At 46.7% G+C, this 26,666-nt stretch overlaps 1 protein-coding gene across 1 annotated transcript in view; it reads right to left on the bottom strand.

Moving 5' to 3' along the window:
- LOC147683096 (zinc metalloproteinase-disintegrin-like cobrin) overlaps window positions 1–26,666 on the bottom strand; it is a 2,407,169-nt gene that overhangs the window by 419,186 nt on the left and 1,961,317 nt on the right. The gene's annotated exons all lie outside the window — the stretch shown is intronic.

Raw genomic sequence — 26,666 nt, 5'->3', positions numbered from 1 at the left:
TTATGTAATTATTTACCCTTAGATAGCAGAAGATATGCTCTCATATGGAAACCCAATTGAAGAGGCTAGAATGATTGTTTTGAGAATGATAGTGTATCTTAGATCATGATAGTCCCATGGCGTATGACCACTCTCTTGAACATTGCAGACAAACTGTTTTACAGTCCCCTTGTTAAATATTGAATTGTTTTTTGTGCTAAATTGAAGGAAACTAACAATTGTGTCACATCTCCTATATCACTAGGTTCTGCAGGATATTACAGAGTCAAAGAGAGAGTGACACCTGCAGAACGAATGACAAAGATGAATTCGAATTCCTATCCTTGACAGCCATAGATAAAAGCAGGAAGTTTTGGTGTATAGTCCCAGCACCCAGTAAGGAATCTGCACGCCATCAATGGTATTTCCAAGTTCTTTGTTTGTCTTATTGGCTAGCATTCTACGACAGAAGAAAAGGAGCTTCTTTGATTTTGCAACAGAATGAAAAAATTTCAGTAAAGGGCAAAAAGGTACCTGTTATGTACTGGCAACTTCTGGCAGTGTACAGCCCCTGAGCCCTAGGCCTAAGTTTTGGCCTGAGCCCCTTGAGCCCTTTTGTCTGAGTCTTGGCCTGAGTCTTTGCCTGAGTTTGGCAACATCGTTCCCTTTCCCCCTTTTGCCTACCGGAAGAGCAGTGAAATGGAGAATTCGAGATTTGCAAGAGGCACAACATTCTGGTGCCAATGAAGGAGCAGCTTGAGCGTCCTCTGACACTGAATAAGGAGTGTTGGAGTCTGAAAGTGCTGCTGACCTTGCTAAGTGTTCCCAGTAGTGTTTGGATCAGCACGAGATGCTTTGTGCCCTTGATCACGAAGAGCACATCATTTGTAGTGTCTGCCGTAGTGTCTGCCGCAGATGAGAGACACTGGTGCACTGCCTTGAGACATTGAGACTTTCGACTGAACTATGAGTGTTTGTCAAAAAGGGCACTCCAACGGATGCTGAGATACATTTCTATGGAAGGCCTGAAATGAAGAGGCCCATGCTGCAATGGATGAGGAGATTCGATGAACAATAAAAGTCTGCCAGAGAGACTTGGAACTGGACTCTGGGCATAAGTCGTGGTTATAGAAGTGATTCCTGAAAAGTTAAGATACTGGGTGTTGTGGAATTAATTTTTATTATCTTGCTTGCAGTATTTTAGAGTAGTATTCTTTTTAGTACAGGTAGAATAGAAGTTCATTCTTTGTGGAACAGTATCCTTACACCATTTGAGAGCATTTTGAAGGATTGCATTGCCACTGTTTCGTATGAGTATATAGTGTTTTCTGAAAGATTTTAGTATTTGCTATTGCTTAGGGTTGTGAAAATGCTAATCTTCTCTGTAATAGTGGTCATTATTTTCTCCTACTGTTTGTATGTATGCTTATGACCTAATGTCCCGTTCTTTAGTATTCCTGGTCATACCCTTGCTGAAATGTTTAGAATGGAAATGCTTATCTAAAAATGAATTGGAAAATTGACGAAATTATGTTCAAATTAATGAGCACCTGTTTTCCATGTTCCTACTGAATCATACGAATGTCTTCAGCAAACGCTAAAACGGCCGTCTGTTGTTAATTAGCATAAATGGGTTAGCGTTAGCAGAAGCCATCTAGCATTTAGAAGTTATCTTATCCGCTTTTTAGAAGCCATTTTAGTTTCTGGAGGCCATCTTGGCTACCATGTGCTGCCATGTGCTCACTATGTGCTTTGTCCTACCTTCCGTTTAGCTGCGCCTGAAGTCTGCCTAGTAACAGGATATATTTAGCCTCCTCCACTTCCACGCATGCTCAGAAATGCCTGGTAGAATCTGCATCTGTTGCTGATTAGTTTTACATAGGAAAGTGTTCACTACGTTCTGAAACTGTTAGCTCCTCCCACTTGGTTCTACATGTCCATATTAGGTATTCTTTGTGTGCTCACAGGAGCCAAGACTGCCCCTTTTCATTTATGCTTACTGTGTAAGTCTAAAATGTATATAAGACGTCAGCCTTCTGAATTCCTCAGACTGCCTCATTCATTTGCCATGGCTTTTGGGCGACGCAGCCTCACCGCATATGAATGTAATAAACTGTCCTTTGATATTTCAGAATTCTGTGTCAGTCTCTTACTGCTTTTATTTGAATACCACAGGAGGAGACCTCATCCAGGGATATTGAGGCATACCTAGCCACGGCGGCCATCACCACAATCCCTGAGTCTACTGCGGAGGCTCTCGACACCCCCATAAGCCAAGAAGAAGTCCTTGCTGCCATATCTCGATTGCGCCAACTCAAATCCCCGGGCCGGATGGCTTCTCAGCTGGCTTTTACAAGCTTTTCAACCGGCAATTGGCCCCGGTGCTTGTCCGCCTTTTTAATTCCTTTGAGGGGGTGGGAGCCATACCTCCGGACATGTTAGACACTGAAGTGGTGGTGCTTCCTAAACCGGGGAAAAAGCCCACGCACTGCTCCGCATTCCGCCCTATCTCATTGTTAAATCTGGACCTAAAACTTTTTACAGGTATCCTTGCCGCGCGCCTTGGCCCGTGCCTCCCCGGTCTTTTGGAACCACATCAATCTGGCTTTGTTCCTGGCCGTCAATGTAGCGACAACACTAAACGGGTGCTCCACCTTATTGATAAGACACATTTTCAGGCTTCGGGCTCTGCGTTACTCTCCATCGACGCAGAAAAGGCGTTAGATCGCGTAAACTGGAATTACTTACAACATGTACTCAGCCGGTTTGGCCTCAGCGACCGCTTTTGCCCACACATAGCGAGCTGTTACCATCGCCCACAGGCCAAGGTCCGCTTAGGGAGCCTGCACTCGCTCCCGTTCGAGATCCAGCGAGGCACCAGACAGGGGTGCCCCCTTTCCCCCCTCCTATTTGCGATGTATATCGAGCCGCTATCACAGAGAGTCCGAGTCAACCCAAGGATAGAGGGCATCGACTTCGGACGCGAACCCCATCCTATCAGTCTATATGCAGATGATGTCATAGCCACCCTGAACCGTCCTGATTCTTCTATACCTGCCTTTATGGAGGAACTTGACTCGTTTGGGGCGGTTTCGGGCTTCCGCATTAACATCGCCAAATCCCTAATCCTACCCCTCGGCAAACACGCGCGCCCACGGGCCCGAGCAATAGGACACGATAGCAGCCTTCAGTTAGCCTCCCAAATACCATACCTGGGAATCACCTTGACTCCCTTAACGGATCTCACGGTCTCCACCAATTACACCGCTCTCACCACCCAGATCCGATCAGACCTGACGAGATGGTCCAAACAACCTCTTTCTCTGCTGGGGAGAGTGGCAGCTGTGAAAATGTCAATTCTGCCGCGGATTTTATATTTGTTCCAAACGATCCCAATTATGCCCCCAAAAGGCTCATTGAAAACCCTGCAAGACTTGCTGTCTGGCTTTATCTGGGAAGGGAAGAGAGCACGACTTCACAAATTACTTACGTATAGGAGCATGGATGAGGGCGGTCTCGGAGTCCCAGACCTAGTGCGATATTTCCAGGCGTCCCAGCTCCGCTACTTGGTGGAGTGGTACAGGCCCGAATCAGAGAAGAGATGGCTCTTCCAGGATAGGGCTATGGTGCGAACGCCGCTGTGGAGAATTCCATTTCTAGCTAACCACCACAGACCGAGATACATGTCACGATCCCCCATCACCCGCACGACTCTACAGGTGTGGAATCGGGTGGCGCTTAAACATGGGTTTCCCTTCCCCTTTCACTCCCATACTAGACAACCCTGACTTCCCCCCAGGTGATGGCGCAGGCGCATTCTCTCAGTGGCGAGGCACGGCATGTCGAGCTGCGGGTGACCTTTTTGACTTGAACGGATTTCTTCCCCTCGAGGACATTAAAAAAGGATATGAGATAGAACGTCCTCATCTCTTCCAATACCTTCAACTCCGACACTGGCTCACTAATCCTGACATCATCGCCCTAGTGAGCCGCCCCATGACAGACTTTGAGAAATGGCTGCTTACTAAAACTACAGACAAACACCTCATTTCTGAACTCTATAAAATGCTCACACCTTCACCCGCCCTGGCTAACTCACCTAGCCAAAGACGTTGGGAGGCTGAACTGGGGAGGGCCTTGTCACCCAAAGAATGGGGGTACATATACTATAGAGCTTCACACACTAAGCGCAACACTAAGGCAAGAGAGACGGCAGTAAAACTCGCCATATACTGGCACCTTACTCCAGCCCGACTACACCAAGGGAACCCGCAGCGGACTATGCTGGAGAGGGTGCGGGGAAAAGGGTACCCTAACTCACATCCTCTGGGACTGTCCGGAACTGGGAGACTTTTGGAAACAGGTCCTGGATGAGATCGACTCCACCTTCGAAACTGAAGTCCCGAGATTCCCTGCATACACTGTGTTAGGCCTACCCAATGCATTAATGTTCCCCTTAAAATCGCTGCGTGGTCGACAGATGGGCATTGCCATGCAGGCAGCCACGCAACACATATTATCGCTTTGGGGCTCCACGACTAAACCTACACATACGGGATGGCTCCACAAACTGTGGTTCAACCTTGGGATGGAACGCATCCACGCCACTCTCACTAACTCCACAGACGCCTTCCGTAAAACATGGCTTCCTTTGCTGACTCTCCTGTCCAAGGAGTTCAATGAAATTACCTGCCCCAAATACCTTAGGGTTCTGCGTCTCACCAGCACCACCGATGACTCTCGGTGACTTTACTTTTGGTCCAGTCGCACCTCTGCAGCACAATGCTGATAACACTGACTTTCATGGGCACACTGGTCGGGGTGGGGGGTGGGGGGATCTCATGGGGAGGGGGAGAGGGTTTCTAGTTCTTGTTGTTTTCCTCATGTCATTCCTTTGCCCTTCAATGCACGATGTCGAACCACCTATTGGGTATATGTTCATTGCTTGTTCTGGCGTACTAGGGAAGACATACTTGTCTGTCCCGCCCACTATATATGCCCTGAGATTACTTTTCTTGCTGAGATGTCTTAATATATGCCTGTTGAAATTTTCAATAAAAACACCTTTGAAACTAAAAAACGTGTACTTGTTTTTTTGGAGGTTGATCTCCAGTCCCCTCTTTCTGCAGAATGAGCTGAATACCTTGAGGACCCTCTTCATACCCATGGGCAATTTGGAGAGTTTCAGCGTATCGTACGCAAACATGAGTGCTGAGATTTTGTGGTTCGCCAGCCTCAAAGCATTAATGTCTTTCCCAGCTAACAGAGTTTCAATTAAGCTGTTTAAGAAAAGAGAGAAGAGTGTCGGGCCAGGACACATCCCTGTCGCACCCCATTCTCTACGGGGAAAGGGGTGGAAAGTTCACAGTTTTTACCATATCTAATTCTCGCATAGTTGTCTTGGTGCAGGCATTTCAGCGTGTGGCAAAGGTATTCCGGTACTCCCAAATCAAGAAGTATGCCCCATAGCTGATCTCACTGCACCAAGTCAAATGCAGATTTAAGATCCACAAATATGAGAAAGAGGCTACCACCCTCTAGGACCACAATTTTCCAGTGGATACGTGGTAATTTGGAGATCTGGTAAATAGTGGAGATCTTGGCCCTGAATTCTGCTTGTAAAGGTGTTAGTACATTGTTCTCTTCCATCTAGTATTGCAAGTGCCAGGAGTACGCGAGCAAACATTTTTTGTGTGACATCCAGGAGGCTTATAGGGCCATAGTTTGCTGGATTTAGTGGTGCACCCTTTTTATAAATAAGGATAATTTCTGCTCCAGCCCAGGTCTACAAACCTTGTAGAATGGCAGTAATTAATGACCATAGGTAGGGTGCCCAGACTGTGGGTTCTGATTGAAATAGGTCACCAGGTATCATATCCAGCCCTGGTGCTTTTGCAAGAATTAGATTACCCAATGCCACTATGATCTCCTTTGTTGAACCAGGGGAGCATCTAAATTTGGGGGGGTTTGCATCTAAAGTGTCTGATTCTACCCTGCCCTCTTCCTCTTTTTTTTTGAAAACGTAGTTTATTGATTTTTCGTACAATACAGACATAAACACAGGTGACCCAATGATCTCAGTGTTACCTTTCCTGTAGTGGGATATCACCCGTCTAAATCTCGTTGTGTGTCATATCAATGTGCCAGCTGTGAGCAATCAGTGCCCCCAATATAGCCCAATACACCCTGCTACTTTATGCCCTCAACTCCCTTTTCTTGGCAACAGTTGCTGCCTCCCTCCTCCCAGTTCTCGTCACTGATGCATATAGCTGCAATAATCCCTTGTATCACTTGTGCTCAGGAAAACACTATATCCGAATCCTATTGAAACACTCCAGTTAGTCCTCTTGCGTCTCATAGTCTCGTAATGCCTCGCTCCTCTCTCACGGGCTGAGTGGTCGCTCCCAGTGTCCCTTGCAGACATCTGGTATCGTAGCGCTGCATTACTTTGAAAACGTGCATATCATTTCGCCTGCTGTGTGCTTGGTTACCGCTTTGCTTCATTTGCGCTTTGGTTATTTGATTGTGCTGTTTTAAACTTTGTTAGCGCGTTTGCCTATAGCGCTCCGCTGTGCTCCCCCCTCCGCCTCCATTTTGTTTGTTGTTGTCGTCCTCGTGTGCCCGCCCGCCTCCCAGCTGAGCCACCCTCCCACTGACCAGAAATAGCGCTCCTCTCCCTGAAGACGCCGTGACTCGCTCCTCTCTCACGGGCTGAGTGGTCGCTCCCAGTGTCCCTTGCAGACATCTGGTATCGTAGCGCTGCATTACTTTGAAAACTTGCATATCATTTCGCCTGCTGTGTGCTTGGTTACCGCTTTGCTTCATTTGCGCTTTGGTTATTTCATTGTGCTGTTTTAAACTTTGTTAGCGCGTTTGCCTATAGCGCTCCGCTGTGCTCCCCCCTCCGCCTCCATTTTGTTTGTTGTTGTCGTCCTCGTGTGCCCGCCCCGCCTCCCAGCTGAGCCGCCCTCCCACTGACCAGAAATAGGGCTCCTCTCCCTGAAGACGCCGTGACTCGCTCCTCTCTCACGGGCTGAGTGGTCGCTCCCAGTGTCCCTTGCAGACATCCGGTATCGTAGCGCTGCATTACTTTGAAAACTTGCATATCATTTCGCCTGCTGTGTGCTTGGTTACCGCTTTGCTTCATTTGCGCTTTGGTTATTTCATTGTGCTGTTTTAAACTTTGTTAGCGCGTTTGCCTATAGCGCTCCGCTGTGCTCCCCCCTCCGCCTCCATTTTGTTTGTTGTTGTCGTCCTCGTGTGCCCGCCCCGCCTCCCAGCTGAGCCGCCCTCCCACTGACCAGAAATAGCGCTCCTCTCCCTGAAGACGCCGTGACTCGCTCCTCTCTCACGGGCTGAGTGGTCGCTCCCAGTGTCCCTTGCAGACATCTGGTATCGTAGCGCTGCATTACTTTGAAAACTTGCATATCATTTCGCCTGCTGTGTGCTTGGTTACCGCTTTGCTTCATTTGCACTTTGGTTATTTCATTGTGCTGTTTTAAACTTTGTTAGCGCGTTTGCCTATAGTGCTCTGCTGTGCTCCCCCCTCCGCCTCCATTTTTTTTGTTGTTGTCGTCCTCGTGTGCCCGCCCCGCCTCCCAGCTGAGCCGCCCTCGCCCCTCCCCCTCCACTATCCATATATGACAGTTCTTCCTGCGCGCAGCGTTCACGCGCAGCGACCGCGCCCAATTCGCGCCGAAGGTGCGCCAAAGGTAAGCCCGTCTACGCCCGTCCGCGCTTGGACCACGCCCAGCGCCATACCCCCTGGCCCTCGCTTTGCCCAGCCCTCCCGCATTACCTACGATGCCACCACCCTCCTAGCCCTCAACCCCGGCCGCTCCACCAACTGCGTCCAAGCCGCTCCTGGACACACCCATGGACCTTTCTCATGCTACTCCTGCAAATTCATCGGTACCGTCACCAACTCCGCTACGCTCACACCTCAGATTCCCGACCCTAACCGCCTACAATGCATCCTTCTCAACACCCGATCGGTCCACAGGCACGCCATCGACCTATGGAATCTACTAGACACCATCTCTCCAGACGTCGCCTTCCTAACAGAAACATGGATGAACGCTTCCTCCGCCCCAGACATCACCATTGCCATCCCTGAAGACTATAAGATCACACGCAAGGACTGTACCGGCCACACAGGAGGAGGAATCGCTATCGTCCATAAAAAATCAATCCACATCTCAACCAGCTCTGACGTCAATCTCGCCAACTCTGAACACCTTCACTTCCAGATCCACATCGACCCTAAGACCACACTCAGAGGCACCCTCCTATACAGACCACCAGGACCCCGCGCACAATTCAGTGAAGACATCACGGACTTCATCACTCCACACGCGCTCCCCTCCAAAGATTACATCCTTCTGGGAGACCTCAACTTTCACCTTGAAAAGATCAATGACCGCAACACCACCACCCTCTTGGACAACCTCGCCAACCTCGGACTTAAACAACTGGTCACTTCCCCCACCCACATCGCAGGTCATACTCTCGCCCCGTATTTTCACCTCCAGCAATCACGTCTCCTTCAGCCACACTACGGCTCTCCTTTGGACTGACCACAGCTGCGTCCACTTTACCTACAACAAGCCTAAACCCATCAACCACCCCCAACCAACTCTGCAAAGAAACTGGAACAAAATCACCATCGACCAGATCTCCTCATCGCTCCTTCTAAACACCCCAGCCCACTCTTCGAACCCAGACCAAGCCGCCGCCAACTTCACCCTATGGTTATCCAACAGCGCCGACATCCCAGCATCACTGAAAAAACGTCAAAGCAAACCTGGCAGCAAGAAGGCCTCATGGTTCAACGATGATCTTAAGAAGTCCAAGAAACTCTGCCGCTCCCTTGAAAAGGCCTGGAAAAAAGACCCAACCACTAGCACCAAGGACGCCTTCAAAAACACCACCCGCATACACCACCAACTATTTCGAAAGGCCAAGAAAACAGCATTCAAGGATCGACTAGATAACAACGCCCACAACAGCAAGGAACTTTTCAACATCGTCAAGGAATTTACCAATCCCTCGGCCAACTCCAACGACATCACCCCCTCTCAAGCCCTCTGCGACTCCCTAGCTTCATTCTTCCACAACAAAATTGCAGACATCCACAACAGCTTCGACAACCAACCCGGAGACCAACCCACCCAACCATATGCTGAACATTCACCCCCCTTGAACACCCTTAACGACTGGAACCCAATCTCCACTGAGGACACCATCCGCCTGATGAACTCCATCTACTCAGGATCCCCCACAGACCCATGTCCTCACCACATCTTCAACAAAGCAGACTCCGTCATAGCCCCGCACCTCCGAGACGTCATCAACTGCTCCTTCAACTCCGCCACCTTCCCGGAAAGCTGGAAACACGCTGAACTCAGCGCCCTTCTGAAAAAACCCACAGCGGACCCCACCGAACTCAAAAATTACCGCCCCATCTCGCTCCTTCCATTCCCGGCCAAAGTCATCGAGAAAGCTGTCAACAACCAGCTCGCCGCTTTCCTCGAAGCCAACAAATCCCTCGACTCCTCACAGTCTGGATTCCGAGCAAAACACAGCACTGAGACCGCCCTCATCGCAGCAACAGACGACATTCGAACTCTACTGGACAATGGAGACACAGTCGCCCTCATCCTCCTCGACCTCTCTGCAGCCTTCGACACAGTTTGCCACAGCACCCTTTTACAACGCCTCAGAAACATCGGAATACAAGGAAAAGCACTTGAATGGATCACCTCGTTCCTCACCGGAAGAACTCAGAGAGTCCGCCTTCCACCATTCAAGCCCGAGGCCACTGAAGTCATCTGTGGCGTACCACAAGGATCCTCACTCAGTCCCACCCTCTTCAACGTATACATGAGCCCCCTCGCGGCCATCGCCCGCCAACACAACCTCAACATCATCTCCTACGCGGATGACACTCAACTGATCCTTTCACTCACCAATGACCCTAGCACCGCCAAAACTAACCTACACGAAGGAATGAAAGAAGTTGCCGAATGGATGAAACACAGCCGTCTGAAACTGAACTCTGATAAAACAGAAGTACTCATCTTAGGTACATCCCCCTCTGCATGGGACGACTCTTGGTGGCCGGAAGCCCTCGGGCTAGTGGCCATATCTCAAATGTCAATTTTCTCTCTGTTATCTCATTTAGGGTGTCTCATACCTCCATCCAGTAGGACCCCATCATCGGGCAAGACCATAGCATATGTTTTAGTTCTACTCCAGCTCGTGTACATCTTGGACATGCCGCTTCTGCAACATTAAAATATTTACAGATCCTTCCAGGCGTCAAGTACGCTCTATGGAGAATATAGAAATGTACTAACTGAAATCTCGCATTTCTCGAGCTCTTCCAGGCTCTCAGTATTATCTGCGTCCAGGCTGTTTCAGGGATTTCCTTCCCTGTATCGGCCTCCCACTTCCCTTTCAGTGTCTCCAGAGGTGTTAACCCCTTATTAAGCATTCTAGAGTAGAGACACGTGATCGCCTTAAAGGTCCCAGCTGACATCATGGTATATTGGCAGGCCATCATCGTAAGCCCTTCCCGCCAGTGTGCCTGTATTGCCCTCGTCAAGGCTGCATGCAACAAAAATCCCCCTCTCGGAAGATCAAATCTATCCTGTAGGGCCTGGTAGGGTAACATGACCCCATCTTCGTATAGATCTCCCAAAACTTGGAGGCCCGCTTCCTCCCAGGCCTGCAATTGTGACCAGTCCCCGCCGTGCGGCAGCGCCATTATCATTCCCAGTGGGATTTCGGGCGCGTACGGGTGCAGAACGCCCGCTCTGCGTTGGGAGCGATTCCAGCAGAGTCTAAGTGTTCTCTCTTCCAATTAAAGATATTTATGGTTCTGCTTCTGTTGCAATGCTATAAACGAAAGGATATGGAGCGGTATTCCCCTACCCTCTGCTGTTCCGGTCCTCTGAATTCCCTCGCTATTGCTTGAGTTAAAAACTGCAGTTGGGCTGCCAGATAGTACAGTTCGAAGTCCGGGACCGCCAGCCCTCCTTCAGCCTTAGGCCGGACGAGCGCTGCCTGCGCAACTCTACGCCTACTCGTACCCCAGAGGAAGGTTACCACGAGCGATTTCAGTAACTTAAAAGTCGAGCCCGGTATCCATATCGGCAATGTTCTAAAATAATACAAGAAACGCAGGAGTGCTATCATTTTCAATAGGGCTATCCGGCCTGTCACCAATAACGGAAGGGTGGCCCAAAAAGCCATGCTACCCTTCAGAGCTCGTATGCCACGTCCCACATTCCCTTCCAACATGTCTGCCGCAGGGTGGTAAATATGTACGCCTAGGTATTTCAAGCAGGTGGGTTCCCATCTCACCTCTCTATCCGTTGTGGGCTGGGTCTCCCCCTGCTGCACCGGGAACATGCATGTTTTTGGCCAAATTCTGAAAGTAGGGAGCCAGCTCCCACCAACGCTCTGCCAGCATCTTCAAGGAAGAGCAACATATCGTCCGCATATAGCGATATGTATTGTTGGTCTTTTCTGCTTCCCAAGCCCCCATAGTAGTCTCCCATCCGAACCTTTGCCGCAAGACGTTCTAACGCAAGGGCGAACAATAGGGGGGACAGCGAGCATCCCTGCCTTGTTCCCCGTCCGACCGGGTACTGCGACGATATTAGCGTATCCGCTCTCACTCTGGCCACAGCCGACGTATACAACATCTTTGTCCATTGTAGGAAGTCTGTTTCCAGGCCAAAGCGCTCCATCGCTTTGTACAAATACCCCCCATTCTAAGCTATCAAATGCATTTTTTCGATGTCCACTGACAATATCATGGGTTGTTGTGCCTCAGGGTGGTCCTCCTCCAGTAGTCGCACCAACCGCCTTACATTTGTGGTTGTGTTCCTTGACGGTATAAAGCCAGCTTGATCTGCATGGATCAATGTGGTCATATATTTTAAGTCGGGTTGCCAATATACTGCTCAGTATTTTGTAGTCGGTGGTAAACATCGACAACGGGCAAAAGGAGGCCGTCTCTCTCCCGTCCCGAACCAGTTTCAGCAGCGGGATCACCAGCGCCTCCCGCATAGATTGGGGCAACTGTCCAAGTTGTTTCGCCTCCTTGTAAACCTCTTGGAGTCTTGGCGCTAGTATATCTACATATTTCGCGTAGAATTCAATGGGTAAGCCATTTATACCTGGGGTTTTGTTACGAGCCCGGTGCTTATTAGCACCCCTGATTTCCCCCAGTTCTATGTCTTTGTCCAAGCTATCTGCCTGTTCCCGTTCTAGTTCCGGCATTTGTAGTACCTCCAGGAAGGCATCAACAGCAGGGTCCCCGGCTGCCAGTGTACTTTGATACAGTTTCTCATAGTAACGCAAGAAGCATTGCAGTATCTCGTTCTGAGTGTTTACTACATTCACACTTTCTGCATCCAGCACCACTGTAGATGAACCTCATTTAGTGGGATTTGCCAACCAAGCCAGCAACGTCCCTGCCTTGTCACCCTCCGCATGTGCCCTCATCATGTAAGTTTTGTGGTCGTAGCTACGCAATCGTTCCATTTCTGCCGCCACTTATTCCTTTGCTGTGCCAACCTCTTCCTGCAATTCGGGGTGACCGGGTCTCAACAATTCTACCTCGCGTAATTTGGCTTCAGCTGTGGTCAGCAGCATCTTTCGCACCTCTACGTGCTTCCATATGCAAATTCCCCTGACAACCACCTTGAAAGCATCCCATTTCGATGCTCTAGTGGCCATTGATCGAGCATTCTCTGCAAAATAGTGGGTAATCCCTTCTCTTAGCCTCCTGAAAAAGCGGGTCGTCCATCGTCTCAGGGCGCAATCTCCAGGTGGGGATACAAGAGACTCCGGTCATCCAGTGCATCGTAATGAGCAGAGGATTATGATCTGAGATCGTCCTGGCCAGATACTCAGACTGTACTACGGCGGACTGCACCGACATGGAGCATAGCACCGCATCTAGCCTGACATGTAATTCATGCATCCCGGAAAAGTAGGAGTAGTCCCGTTCCAGAGGGTGTTGCACACGCCAGACATCCACTAAACCCCATCTTGTTTGCCAATCTAGTCTACCCTTAATCCGCCTACGGATTGGGGGCTCGGCCAATGGGGGATGCCATCTGTCAAGAGAAACATCTGCAACGGAGTTGAAATCTCCACCCATCACTAACGGGCTAGCAAGATAGTGCGCCAAAGAACCAGATAGCTTTGCCAGGAACTCCAGTTGATCAACATTGGGTGCATATATACTACAGAACGCTATGTCCTTACCTCTAAGTTTTCCTTGTATTGCCACAAACCTGCCGTCAGGATCTATCAGCTGGCTAGTAACCTGAAAAGGGACTCCCAATCTAATCCAGATCAGTGCACCCCTAGCGAACGCCGAGTATGTGGTGTTATACAGCTGGCCCCTCCACCTACGCTGCAGCGCTATGCCCTTGGCCTTTGTCAAATATGTTTCCTGGAGCAGTGCTATGTGTACCCCCCTACGAACCAAATATGCATGGATTTTATGTCGTCTTGTCATGGTATGAAGCCCCCTCACATTCCAGGTTATATATCGTAAATTTGCCATATCACCCATTCTGCAATAGTGTCCTGTACAGCATATATCTTAATTCTGCATCTGCACCAGTGACTTCCCTCCCAAACTTCCCCCCAAACAGCCCCTGTCCCCCCTCCCCCCAAGAACAGGATCTAGCAACAACCATCTAGTTCCCATTCAAACTAATACAACTTCCAACACATTTCGAAGCCCACCAGCAGACACTGTGGGCATGCCTTAAGGGCAGTGAGGGGGGACCGTGCACCAACCGGTGGCCACCTATTCCGACAGTCCTCTTTGTTTCACTAAGCCCAGATAACTAGTGCCCTCCGAAGCTCCCCACCTCCCACCCCACCCCCGCATCACTCAATTGACCAACCTCCTTTTTCAGGTCACATCAGGAAGTCCATTACAGCTCCGAGTCCACCATCCAATCGGCCTTACAGGACCAGCTACCCTTCGTCCAACATCCCCTCAGCCGTCTCTTGAGTGACCTTTGGTAATCGTACACTGTCTGTTTCAGAGTGTTCAGAGTCAGATCGGGTGTTATCTTTCTCCGAGTCCGTGCCATACATCGATGTAGGCTGCTGCGTAGTTGATAGCATGGACACAGCTGCCAACACATCTCGCCGTTCCGCTTCCGTCTGGGACATGGAGGGCCTCCTCAGTCCCCGCTGCCTTTTTCGAAGCCGTCGCGATTTCCATGGAGGCAGGCTCTCTGTGGCGGTCCGCATTCTTTGTTCGCCGTCATCCTTTCCAGCATTGTAGAGTTCCAGCCAAGCACAGGCGTCGTCCGGGGTTTCAAAAAAACAGGTTTTGCCATCCACAATGACCCTGAGTCTGGCCGGAAATAGGAGAGAATATTGAAGTCCTTCAGCACGCAGCTCCCTATTGACGGCCAAGAATGAGGTTCGACGGCGTAGGGTTTCGTATGTGTAGTCAGGGAAGATATTGACCCTACTATTCTCCACCTGGAAGGGGCCATCCACTCGCCCCTTCTGGAGGATCAAGTTCCGGTCCCGAAAGTGCAACAGCCGGGCCACCACCGGTCGCAGAGGTCGGCCCTGTTGAGGTGGTCTAGCCGGCACCCGGTGCGCTCGCTCCAATGTGTAGAAGGTAGATAATCCCTCTGGTGCTACCTCTGTTTTGAGCCAGGTTTCCAGATATTGTGCCATGTCCGATCCTTCAATTTTCTCCGGCAAGCCCACTATGCGGATATTGTTCCAGCGATTGCGACCCTTTGCATCCTCGGCTCTTCTTTCTAAAGCATCCACTCGTTCTAGCACATTGGTCAGAGTAGCTTTGAGGTCCTTTTGTAGTGGTTCAATGCTTTGGAGAGCACCCTCCACTGCTGTGACTCTGTAGGCCAATTTCCCATGATCGGCTCGCAACAAGCCCAGTCCCGTGTCCACCTGTGCTATATCCTGCTGGAGCGCTGTGCAGGTGTCCGTTATCGCCAACAGGATTTTATCAAGCTGTTGCTGTAGGTGAGGGTCTCGCACCTACTCAGGTTCCCCTTGCTCTTCCCGTGCAGGTACCTCTCCTTTCGCGGGCGGTTGGGTACTTCTCTTACTCCCCTTCAGTTTCCCCATGATCAGGTATTACTGAAGCGAACTGGACTGGTCTGTCCTTTGTCGTTAGTACTTCGTAGGTGAGCCCCGGGAATTGATACCCATGACTACTCTCACAGAGCACTGGTCTTCTCCCTGCTCCGTCAGTGAGGTAATAGTGCCCAGTTCCAGTCACCGGATGTTATGTGGAGGTGGCGCGTCGCCTCTAGCAGTGTTCACCTCGATTACCAGCAATGTGACCCCAATACTTTCAGTCACTAGGGAGTCTGTTACCTGCCGTTTTTTATGCTCGTTCCGGGTTCCCAAGGGCCCACCGGATGTAGATCACGGCGTATGCCACCTTGTGGCACAGTCCGTGCCAAGAGATCTGTTCCAGGTCCAGGGGGTCGATTCTGCCGTCGGTCACAATGGGCAGCGCTTGTCCGCTGTGGTAACCAGACTATCTTTTCGCTCTCTCTATACTTCTAGCTGGTCTTGCGCCGGGGCCGCTCCCGAGGTGTCCCAACAGTCGCGTCTTTACCCCGCTCTGCTCTTCAGCGCAGTTCGCAGCTCCTTTAGAGAGGGGACCCTTCTATAAGCTCCAGGTGACACACTGAGCTCGAGCCACTGCACCCTCTCGCCCTCTTCAGGTCGGGCGGCTCCCGCGGTCTGACTCCTCCGCCTCCCCTTCAACCGTCTCGGTCACCTGCCTTCTTGGGTCCGAGTGCAGTACTAGTCTGGGGCCGCACTACTCCGCGATATCCTCCGTCATCAGCGGTGCATTGTAGAGCCATGGCAGATCACGTCACATTTGTCCTTGCCTTGCGGACCCATAGCTGAGATCCCGGTGAGGCCCCCCTCGGGCTCAGATCGTTCTGCCGCTCACTGCTGGCTCAGTCTCACCTCAGTCCCGCCGTTATGTTCCGGTGCGAGGGCCCCTCAGATATGGCTATCAGTCGCTATCCTGAAGGCGGAGGTCCTGCACCTTAGCAGCCGCTTCCCTCACAGCGGTCTCTACGAATCCGAAGGCATTCCAGCCCCCATCTCGCTGCGCACCAGCCAGCTCGGTCGCGAACCCCGGTAAGATCGTGGGTCTCTGCCGCCCCTCCTCTGCTGGTCGGCGCTGTCTCGTCTCACTCCTGCCTCTGCTCTCGAGGCTATGGCCCCCTCAGACCCGTCCGCCGGTATCAGCCTTACAATGCTGAGTCTTGCCTTTCCGCAGCTACTTCCTCCACTGCGGTGTCGGAAGGGTCCGACTCCTCACCACAGCCGCCATCTTAGCTCTTCTCCCGAGGCTCATTGGCCAGTCGGCAATCGCACCCCAGCAGGTTTTCCTGTCTGCTGTCACTCCCGGTTCTGAGGTACAATGGGGGGGCACTCCCTCCTCGATCGCCGTGCGGGAGGTGGGTGTCCCGGGCGCCGTTTAGCCAGGATTATTAGGGCTCAATTGCGGAGCTCCGCGTTCAAGCAGCCACCATTGTCGGCTGCAAGCCACGCCCCCTCGCCCTCTTCCTCTTCATCTTCGGGCCTTGAGTATAAAGATTTAAAATTAGCTCTCTAGACTTCTTCCGCTAGGTTTGGTCCTACAACCGATTGGCCTTTGGATTTCCCTGTCTTAACTAAATTCCAGAAGGTTCTCATATTATAGTTATCCAGTGCTGTTTTTATTGCTTCCCATTTATAATTTTCCCAGTACATTTTTGCTCCAGTTATAGTTTTTTTATATCGATCCTTGGCTTCTTTGATTCGTGGCCTATCGTTTGTTCTGATAGAAGTTAAAAGGGCTTGCTTAGCTACCTTACAATATTTATTATACCATGGGTGACTTGATTTAAAATTCAGCCTAGGCCTATTGCGATAAAAAAAAATTGTGCCAGTGCAGAGAACAGGTCCTGGTGTTTTTTTGCCATTACCGATTGGGACGGTATACTACTGCTAGATGCAGATATTCGAAAGGCAACTTCTAAGAAGGGGGCAATTTGTTGATAAAGAGAGGTCACTTTGTTGAGTGTTTGAGCAAGTTCCCCCCCAACTTACCCTCCTCCCTCCTTCGAACAATACCAGGCTTGGGTTGGGGTTTGTGGATATGCTTGTGCAGTCTTCAGCAAAGGGAAGGGATATTTCTAAGACCAAAGGATTATGATCACTCTCATGACCGGAAACAACCTTAAAATCAATAAACCTATGCCAGAGGCTGACATCTACCAAGGTGTAGTATAATATTGATGCCTGCCCGGGTCTATTAAAAGTAAAATTCCCAGGATTGTCAGATGGGAGCAAGTCCTTAGTGAGTGGCTAAGTGTAACTGCATTCATTAGTAATGCTAGAGGATTCCATGCCCGTATTGGTTGGATATTAGGTTCTGGAATTGACCATACCAAGTCCTCTTCACTTGTAATACTAGTGGATAGGCCTTTCAGGGGCTCAAATTGGCAATTGAAATCCCCTCCTATTATTACCCAGCAGTTCTCCGGTATAGTGGGGAGAAATGAGATAAGGCAATCGAGTGTGTGAGAGGATTGTCCATAACTTACTGGCCATGAGTAGACATTAATTATTGCAATTCTCATAGAATTATGTAGAGAAAGAAGGATGCAGAGAATTTCAGGGGATGGGGTCTCTAACTGTTTAACATTGCATCCCAGGTGCACTCCTACCCAGGTGCATAGGCTCCCCAAGGGTCTCCCCCTAGCCCCCTGAACTGCTGGAATACAGTGCGACAAATAGCCCACTCTAAATATATCTGTCCTTGACCATGTTTCCTTGAACAAGCATAGCTCATGTTGGTTTACGAATACCCCCTAATCTGGGAAATCCAGTTTCGATTAAAGACCAGCTATGTTCCAGGATAAGATCCGGTTCCACTGAGTGGATTTCCTCTAATGGAGCTTGGTGTGCATCTATGTACCATGCCCCTCCCCAATGATTACATTCAGTAGCCTGGTTTGGATTACTAAGAAGGGTGGAAGTATGAATTGACACGTTACCCTCACAGGTCTGCTCCGAATTTTTTTTCCTTCCTGTGTCCCTCCTTGTGTGGGAGGCCATCCTGATGCAGGTGTCCCGATCTAGCCTTGTATTCGTCACTGGACCATTTATTAGAGGGATAGGTTGGATTTAGTCAATCTACCAAATCCAGAGAGCTAAATCTGTTGTTAACAGGGATATATTATACATCATTGGTGTTGGACGTTCCTGGCCTGTTTTTGGCCAGGCACCACTCTTGTCGCTTCCCCCCCAGCCCTTGGTCATATTTCCCTCATTGTCCGGCATATGCACGGGGATAGAAATATCACAGGGGCAAGAAAAGAATACCCCCAGTCTCCCTTGAATAACCCCAATCTAAGATGTGTTGGACAGCCCGGACATCCCAAAAGTGGATCACAACACAATCCCCAGAAATGTCCTTTCACCCCCAGCCAGATTACTCTGCGAGTGAGTAGGATTTCACTTTGATATTGATAAGGTAAAGGCTTATATTTGGTTAAACAATCCATACATTTGTTTTTGAGTTCAAAATGTGTCTCCCCTAAGCCTCTTTCCAGCTCAGGTACTCCGGCTAATACAATGATAGGGAGTGGAGGCTGGGGGCAAGTTAATGCGTGGTAGTGCTGGTTGGGTCTCCCTTGATTTTATGTGTGGTGAGGTCCTCTTATAAGCATCTTGGTTATTTCCAGCTTGTTGTTGGTCAGATGGGCCTGATGTAATCTGTGTAGGCCTGTTTACAGGTTCGGAGAGAGGACAACGAAGAGGCCTCTGTTGGGGCTTGACCAGCTTGATAGAAGTCGGGAGCTTGTTCATTCCACCTTGCTCCCTTGTGTGTAACAGGTTTCCGTGTCCCTCCTTTCTTCTTTCCACCGCCTCCCAGGGAGATCTTAGGGGCATGGCCAGGACCTGTCTTTGATCCGGGTTTTCTTGGAAGCCATTGAAGGATGCTGGGAGGGTGATATCACCTCCGGCCCGAGAGTGCACCATAAACAGCTGGGGATCGAGTCCCACCCCGGCTGTGAGGTCTGCTCTCCGGCGCTACTGGCTGCTGTTTCTGTGGGGCCCCCTGAGCAGAAGAAAGGCCAGTGGCATAGGGGCTCACGAGCCCGAATGAAGCGTCCTGCCCTGTGGTACTTCCTGGAAGGCTTTGAAGGGCACTGGGAGGGTGACGACACCTCCCATGCGGAGAGTTCTCCGGAGACAGCTGGGAAACCAGTCCCATCCTGGCTGTGAGGTCTGCTATCCAGCGCTGTTGGCTGCTGTTTCAGCGGGCCCCCCTGGGCATAAGAAAGGCAAGTGGAGTAGAGGCTCATGAGCCGGATCTGACAGTCATGGCCTGGTCCTGGGGCCTGCATGACCTTTACCCTGTAAGGGTTTCACGTAACTCAACCTGCAAGTGACCAATTGTCACTAGAAGTTTTTGCCATTGACTGCAATGCTATCTTTATCATGTATTTTTCTGCACTGATTTAATATTGATTCAAAAACCTATAACTCCAGTTATATGTATGCTATTCCGTTCAATTTGGTGTCGAAATTTAGATAGAAATACACTCTATTTTTATAAACTTGTGTGAGATTACTCTCAAGTCGTTTCAATTACTTCTCATCCATGTTGGTACTCTGAAATGCTTAACACATGGTCGTCTAGTAAAGCGTGGCTGCTCTTTGCTACTCTACTGGGACTGAGCTAAGGATTTATTAGTGTGAATCCAAGAACGATCTTTGGGGTAGTGTGATAATATTGCATGGTAAGGTTACACAGCCATACCACATTATATTCCACTTTCCTACAATGACAAATACCAATAATATTGTAATTCCTGTTATTTATTTGTAGGCTTCTCTAAGATTGTTGGCAAGAATTTGCTTTTGCCATGGACTTATTTCTCTGAGAGGGAATACAGACGCGGTCTTTGCTATTGGTTCATTAGAAGCAACCCTTCTTCCCCACCCTACTGGATTATTTCCTATGTCAGGTCCACTATTCAGTGACAACAACAGCCTGGTTATTTTTCAGCCTCTTTTCAATGTTCTCTTTTAGCTCTTGAGATTTTAACTTTCAGCTCAGTCTTCTACACGGTCCAGCTCCCTCAATTTGGGCACACTTTTATTGACTTTTTATAATTTTAATTTAGTTCAGCATTGATACTGCTTTCCCCAACTCCTTAGGCCTTATAAATCTCTTTTTCGTCAACCCACATAACTGTGTTAAGTAGCAGTGCTAGGAACTAGGGGAACAATGGGGACCGTGAAGTCACCCATATGACTCTCACCAGAGCTTAGAGTTCCTTTTAGTGGGTGTCCTATGTCCCAGACCACTGTGAGGGATGCTGGCTTGTTTGAATTGTTTTTCATCACGCTGATAACTGATCGGCCTTAGCAGCCTTAGCTGTCACTCACTTCCCACATGATATTCCCTTGATACTGCCTTCATTTGCCTTCTCTTTCTAATCCTCCAGGCCTCCGACTCTCACTGTGAAGTCAGGAGATCACACAGTGTCACTTACATCCACAGCTGCTAGCTCTCAGACAAGCATACTTTTCAACGCATAAACCCATGTTTCTTTTGTACAAAGGACAGGATATTCAATGGGAATGAGGGACAAAAGCCCCAGAGAACAGCTGATGGAAATTACAAAGCATAGGGTTATGAGAAAAAGAAAAGCCCAAGCGAAAGGGGAACTTCAATTTTTTATTTTTTTTTAGTTTCAAAAGGAGTTTATTGAAATACAGATTGCAATACATAAATTTATAATACTCTTAATACAAAAAGGAAAGCAATCAAGTCACAGAAATAATAAAATTGCAATATAAAGGGAAAGAGAAAAGAGAAGAAAAAGAAGGAAAAAAGGAAAAGAAGGAAAAAGAAAGAGGGGAAAACGGAAGAGGGAGAAATTAAAGAACAAACTTCTGATAAAAAATGCAGTAAGAGTATAAAACATATAGAACTTCTACATAAGCTGTCATAGAACAACAATAAAACATTCATGTAATATAGTAATCTGGAGGATATAACCAAATCATGAGGGTTTAGAGACTTCTTCACAAGAGTGGGTATGTGGTGGGTGAGATTGAGCAGATACATCTAAAAACTCAGTAACTGGTAACCATAATAAATCTCGTTTGATAGCAAGTTGAACAGGATATACATATGCTCTGTCAAGTCTATGATTGTAGCAGACACTATACCACCAAGCTTGAAAAGAGACATTTGATGCATTCTTCCATGACTTAGTGATCTATTGAAAAGCCACTGCGAAGAGAAGATCAATAATGGAAATATTGGAAGTGTGGGAAGACCATATATCAGCTAAACTACCTAGACAAATGTGAATAAGTAAAAACGGAAAGTGAGTACAAAAAATAGAATGTATTTGTTTGCAAACTTTGGACCAAAAAAGATGAATCAAAGGACATGTGAAAAGCATGTGTTTAAGATCAGCGTGGGTATGAGGACAGGACCAACAGGTTGAGGGGATAGATGGATCAATAGCATGTAATTTGGAAGGGGTGATAAGAATTCTGTTGTAAACAAAAAATAACGTTTGAGTAGTATTAGCTGCTCTAGAGGATTTCCGAAATTTATTCCATATATTGTGCCATGAAGGGATATCGATGGAAACATCTAAATCAGATTCCCAATCGAGTTCAGTTTTAGATTTATCACGAAGATGAGAAACACTCTGCAATTTTGTATAGATTTGAGAGGCTGAAGAAGAAGATATGAGAAAGGGAATAGTAAGAGAGGAAGATAAAGTATAAGTAGGAGAAGTAGAAAAAGAATTATAACTAGATTGAATAGCCGCACACAATAGGTTTCATTTGGGAAGACAGGAGTCAGGAAGAGAGAAACGAGATTGAAGAGATGAAAAAAGAAGAAAAAATATCCTGAAAGAATTGATGAACCCAAAAGAGACCAAGAGAGTGCCAATCATTCCAGAAAATCTTTCTATTGTTGACCTTAATCAGAGGATTATACCAAATAGAGGAATGTAAAAAACGAGTTCGGTCATCAAGACCATTGAGAAAAAGAGGAAGAAAGAGTTTCCTAGAATTTTTAAGACTAGGAAGAGACAGTTTCGGCGGAATATGTGGCAGAGAGATAAATTCCTTAAACGTAAAGGGATGAAAGTAAGAAGATTCAACTGCAACCCATAATGGAAAAGAGGAAACATCAACAGTAGAATGTAATAGAAAGGAAACGGAATGAGAAAGAAAAAAGGATGTATGATAAGAAGAAAAATCCGGGAAATTAACTCCACCTAAAGATTTAGGAAGTTTGAGTTTGGCAAAAGACATCCTAGCTTTTTTATTTTCTCACAAGAATTTTGAGAGGATAGAGTAAATGGATTTATAACAAGACTTAGGAAGATTAACAGGAAGATTAGAAAGAAAAAATAAAATTATTGGAACCAACAACATTTTGATGGAGTCTAATCTACCCCACCATGGGAGAAATAAAGGGTGCCATCTAGTAGTGGATTCTGTTAAAGTAGTCTGCAGATTTTTAATATTTAAGGCAACCGTGTCTTTAATGGACGGAGTAAACCAGAGACCTAAGTATTTTATTTTAGAGGAACTCCAATTAAAAGATGAAATCGTAAAATCAGCTTGAAAACAATATTTATTAAGAGGGAGAATTTCACACTTATCAATATTAAGCTTATAACCAGAAGCTGCTGCATAGGACGATACTTCAGATAAAAAGGCTGGGACAGAGGTTTGAGGTTGGGAGATAAATAAAAGAATATCGTCTGCATAAGCAGACAACTTCAAATGGTTTTCCCCATACGGAAAACCAGAGATGTCATTGTTTAATCTAATCCAGGACAAAAATGGTTCTAAAGATAAAATAAAAAGAAAGGGCAACCCTGCCGAACTCCTCTAAGAAGAGGGAAGGAGGAGGAAGACTAGACTGTTAGCAAAATTGAAAGATCTAGGAAAGGAATACAATAAAGATATATAAGAAATAAATTTGGGACCAAACCAAGATAAAGTACAAAGCATAAAAGACAAGTTGACTCTATTGAAAGCTTTCTCAGCATCTAGTGCGATAGCAGCCAAAGAGTGAGAGAAGGAAGGGGATTTACTGAGAACATTAAAGAGACAAGGTGAATATTATCCGAAAGATGGCGACCCTTTATGAAACCACATTGTTCTCGACCAATGAGCTGGGGAAGAATTTTATCTAAAAGTAAAGCTAAAATGTTGGCAAAAATTTTATAATCTAAGTTGATTAAAGAAATCGGCCTATAGTTTTTGCAAAGAGTGTGATCTTTATTATCTTTGGGAAGAAGACAAATTAATGCTTCTTGAAACAAGCCTTTGGATTTCTGAGAGGAAATAAAGTAAGAAAATAACTGATGAAGTTTAGGGACTAGAAAGGAAGAGAAATGGGAATAGAATTCGATCGAAAAACTGTCTGGACCAGGGGCCTTGCCCGTTTTAAGAACTTGAATTGCCTCTAAGATGTCTTTAGGAAGAATATCTTTATCTAGGGGTGAAAAATCAACATCTGACACGGAGGGGGGAGGGTTGGAGGAAAGGTAAGTATCAATATGAGACGGTAAGGGACGAGATTAAGGGGTATAAAGATTTTGATAAAAATTCGTCATTTCTTTTAAAATATCTTCATCTTTATGGAGAGAAACATTAGAAGAATACAGTATTGAATCAATTTTCGTTCGCTCTTGTTTAACTTTAAGATCATTAGCGAGAACATTACCTGCTTTATTTTGCAAAGAATAAAACTTAGCACTAGATTTAAGTAAGACTAAGTTGGCAGAGTTAATAGATAATTTATTAAAAGAAAGTTTCGCGTTAATGAGTTAAGTTAGGACAGTAGGTGATTTGGATAAAAAAATAAGAATGTTCAAGTTGTTTAATTTGAGATGTTAAAGAAGATAAAGATTTGTAAGCAAGACGACGTTTCTTGGCAACATAGGAAATAATGAAATCTCTAGAAGCAGCTTTGAACGTGTCCCAAATTAATTGAGGAGAGGTGTGGGGAGTTTCATTTTCCGTAAAAAAGCGTAAAGCAAAATCAGGGAAAGCAGCAGTGAAAGATGGATCCAGAAGGAGAGAATTGTTAAATCTCCATCGTCGTGTACCTTTAACAGGAGGGAGTAAATCAAGACCTAATGTTACAGGAGCATGGTCAGAAATTAGAAAAGAACCAATGTCTGAGTGAGTAATGTGTTGTGTCAAAGACTTAGAAATAAAGAGATAGTCAATTCATGATTGGGAGGAGTGAACAGGAGAGAAAAATGTGTACTCTTGTAAAGTAGGATTGCAAAGCCTCCAGGAATCAACTAGAGCTCGTTGAGAAATAGTGTTTGTAAATTGAGTATGAACCTCAGAGGGAGAAACACAGGAGGAAGGTTTACTATCTAGAAACTGGTCCATAATCATGTTGCAATCCCCACCAAGAATAACATAGTCATTAGTATATTGCATGGAGGAGGAAATGATTTGGGGCCAGGTGTAGTGGGAGCATAAATATTAAAAATAGTGAGAGGTATCTCATTAACTAATAATGAAACAACTACCCACCGACCCTCAGTATCGGAATTTTGAGATTTAAGCTGAACATTTAAACGTTTATGGCACAAAACTGCAATCCCATTACGTTTACCTGAACCAGGAGAAGCAAAAACATGGCCTACCCAGTTACGTCGCAATTTAGGGATTTCAACCTCTTTAACATGAATTTCTTGTAACAATACTATATCTGCTTTCAAATGAGCTAGATGAGAAAGAACACTCTGTCTCTTAATAGGAGACCCCAAGCCTCTAACATTCCGAGAAATTATATTAATCGACATCTAAAACATGTGAGCAATATCTAAATATGCAAGAGCAATGAAACAATAACATGAGTATATAATAACAACTTATCCAAAATAAGTAGAAACAAAACAAGCAAAATAGAGAAAAAAAGATAATGAACATAATGGAAAGAAAGTTGATGGGAAAAGTTAGACATTACTGCAAAATCAGAAAATTGAGAAGGGAGAGGAACTGAAAAAAGAGAAAGGGAAGGAAGAAAATGGACATGAAGAAAGTACAGAAAGACATACGAAAATGAGGAAAATACATAGAGAAAGGATAGAACACAATAGAAAAACGCAAAATAAGAACAAAATGCGAAGAAGAAATAATGCAACAAAAGACATACCACAAGAAAACGAAGAGAACAGGGGTGGTGGAGCCACATAAGGGAAATGGAACGCTTAACAGGAGACTCCAAAACGGGATCGCCAGGAGAAGAACAACTCCCAGGAGAGACATATGAGGTACAAAGTGATGAGGGACCACAAAACAGCTTACCTAAAAGAAATATGTTGGAAAAAATAAAGAGATGAGCATTAAAACACATAAAGCAATGAATGACAAGAAAAGTCAATAAAAAACGGTACAAAAATCACCATACATTACAAACGAAGGGAGAGAAACATTGATAAAACACAACAGAATTATCAAGAAAGAAATAATAAGCCATCATGGTCGAGGAACTTCCATGGATTCTCCATTGCAACTGTCGAAAAATTTCTGAAGTAGAGCAGGGTCTTCGTAGGTGGTCGTCTTATTATTATAAGTTACTCTGAAAAGGCAAGGATGGAACAAGCCATATCTAGCATTCAAACTGCGCAGCGCAGGTCTCATCTCCAAAAATCTTTTCCGACGATCTGCAGTTACTTTAGCGTAGTCTTGGGCAAAAAAGAGAGTAGAACCATTCCAAATCAGTTTTCCACGTTGTTTAGCAGCATGAAGAACTCTGAGTAACTCCGTGTATTCCAGAAAATATAGGATAACACCTCTGGGCTTTGAGGAAGACGAAGCTGACTGAGAAATCGAGCCAAGACGATGGGCACGTTGAATATTCAAAGTTGGAGTAGCAGGAAGACCCAAAAGAGTTGGTAAGAAAGTCTGAAAAAAGGATATTGGATTTGGACCTTCAAGACCTTCAACCAAACCGTAAATACGTAGGTTGTTGAGTCTATTACGGTTTTCTAATTGCTCAATCTGCTGTTTCAGGTGAGATATCTTCTTAGACATAAGAGGGACCTGAGTGGCAAGTCCTTGAACTGAGTCCATACGATTTTCCAAATCCCCAACTTTCTGCTCAGTTAGGGACCATGAGGACTCCAAATTCTGTAGGCGGGCATTCGTCTCTTCCATATACGGCTTAAGAGCACGAATTTCCTCAAGTAAAAGCTCCATAGAGATTGAGGAAGACGAATTAGTGGGAGAAGGCGGGTTAACTTTCACTCTTTTGCCAGAGGCAGTTGTTGACGTCGAGAGAACTTTAGTGGTTTGCTTTGAGCTAGTTCGAGAGCCAGAAGAAGATGTAGAGCCTTTAGATGCATTAGAGTCATTGTTAGAATCGTCCACAGGTTCCTGTAAAACATTGAACGGATTAAAGTCTTCCAAACCAGCTTGTTTAGATTGAAGAGACCCACCACGGTTGTTTTGAGACGTTGCCATGAAAAGCCGTACAAATAGAAGTCCGTTAGGGAAATTGTGAGGAGAATCTCAGAGTGTGAGGTAAAAACGAAAAAAAAGTCAGTCAGCAGAGAGCAAGGTAA

The sequence above is a fragment of the Lissotriton vulgaris genome, chromosome 11 (assembly GCF_964263255.1).
Source record: "Lissotriton vulgaris chromosome 11, aLisVul1.2, whole genome shotgun sequence".
Classification (NCBI taxonomy): domain Eukaryota; kingdom Metazoa; phylum Chordata; class Amphibia; order Caudata; family Salamandridae; genus Lissotriton; species Lissotriton vulgaris.
The sequence above is the reverse complement of the archived record's forward strand: the minus strand, read 5'-3'. Positions and strand labels throughout refer to the sequence as shown.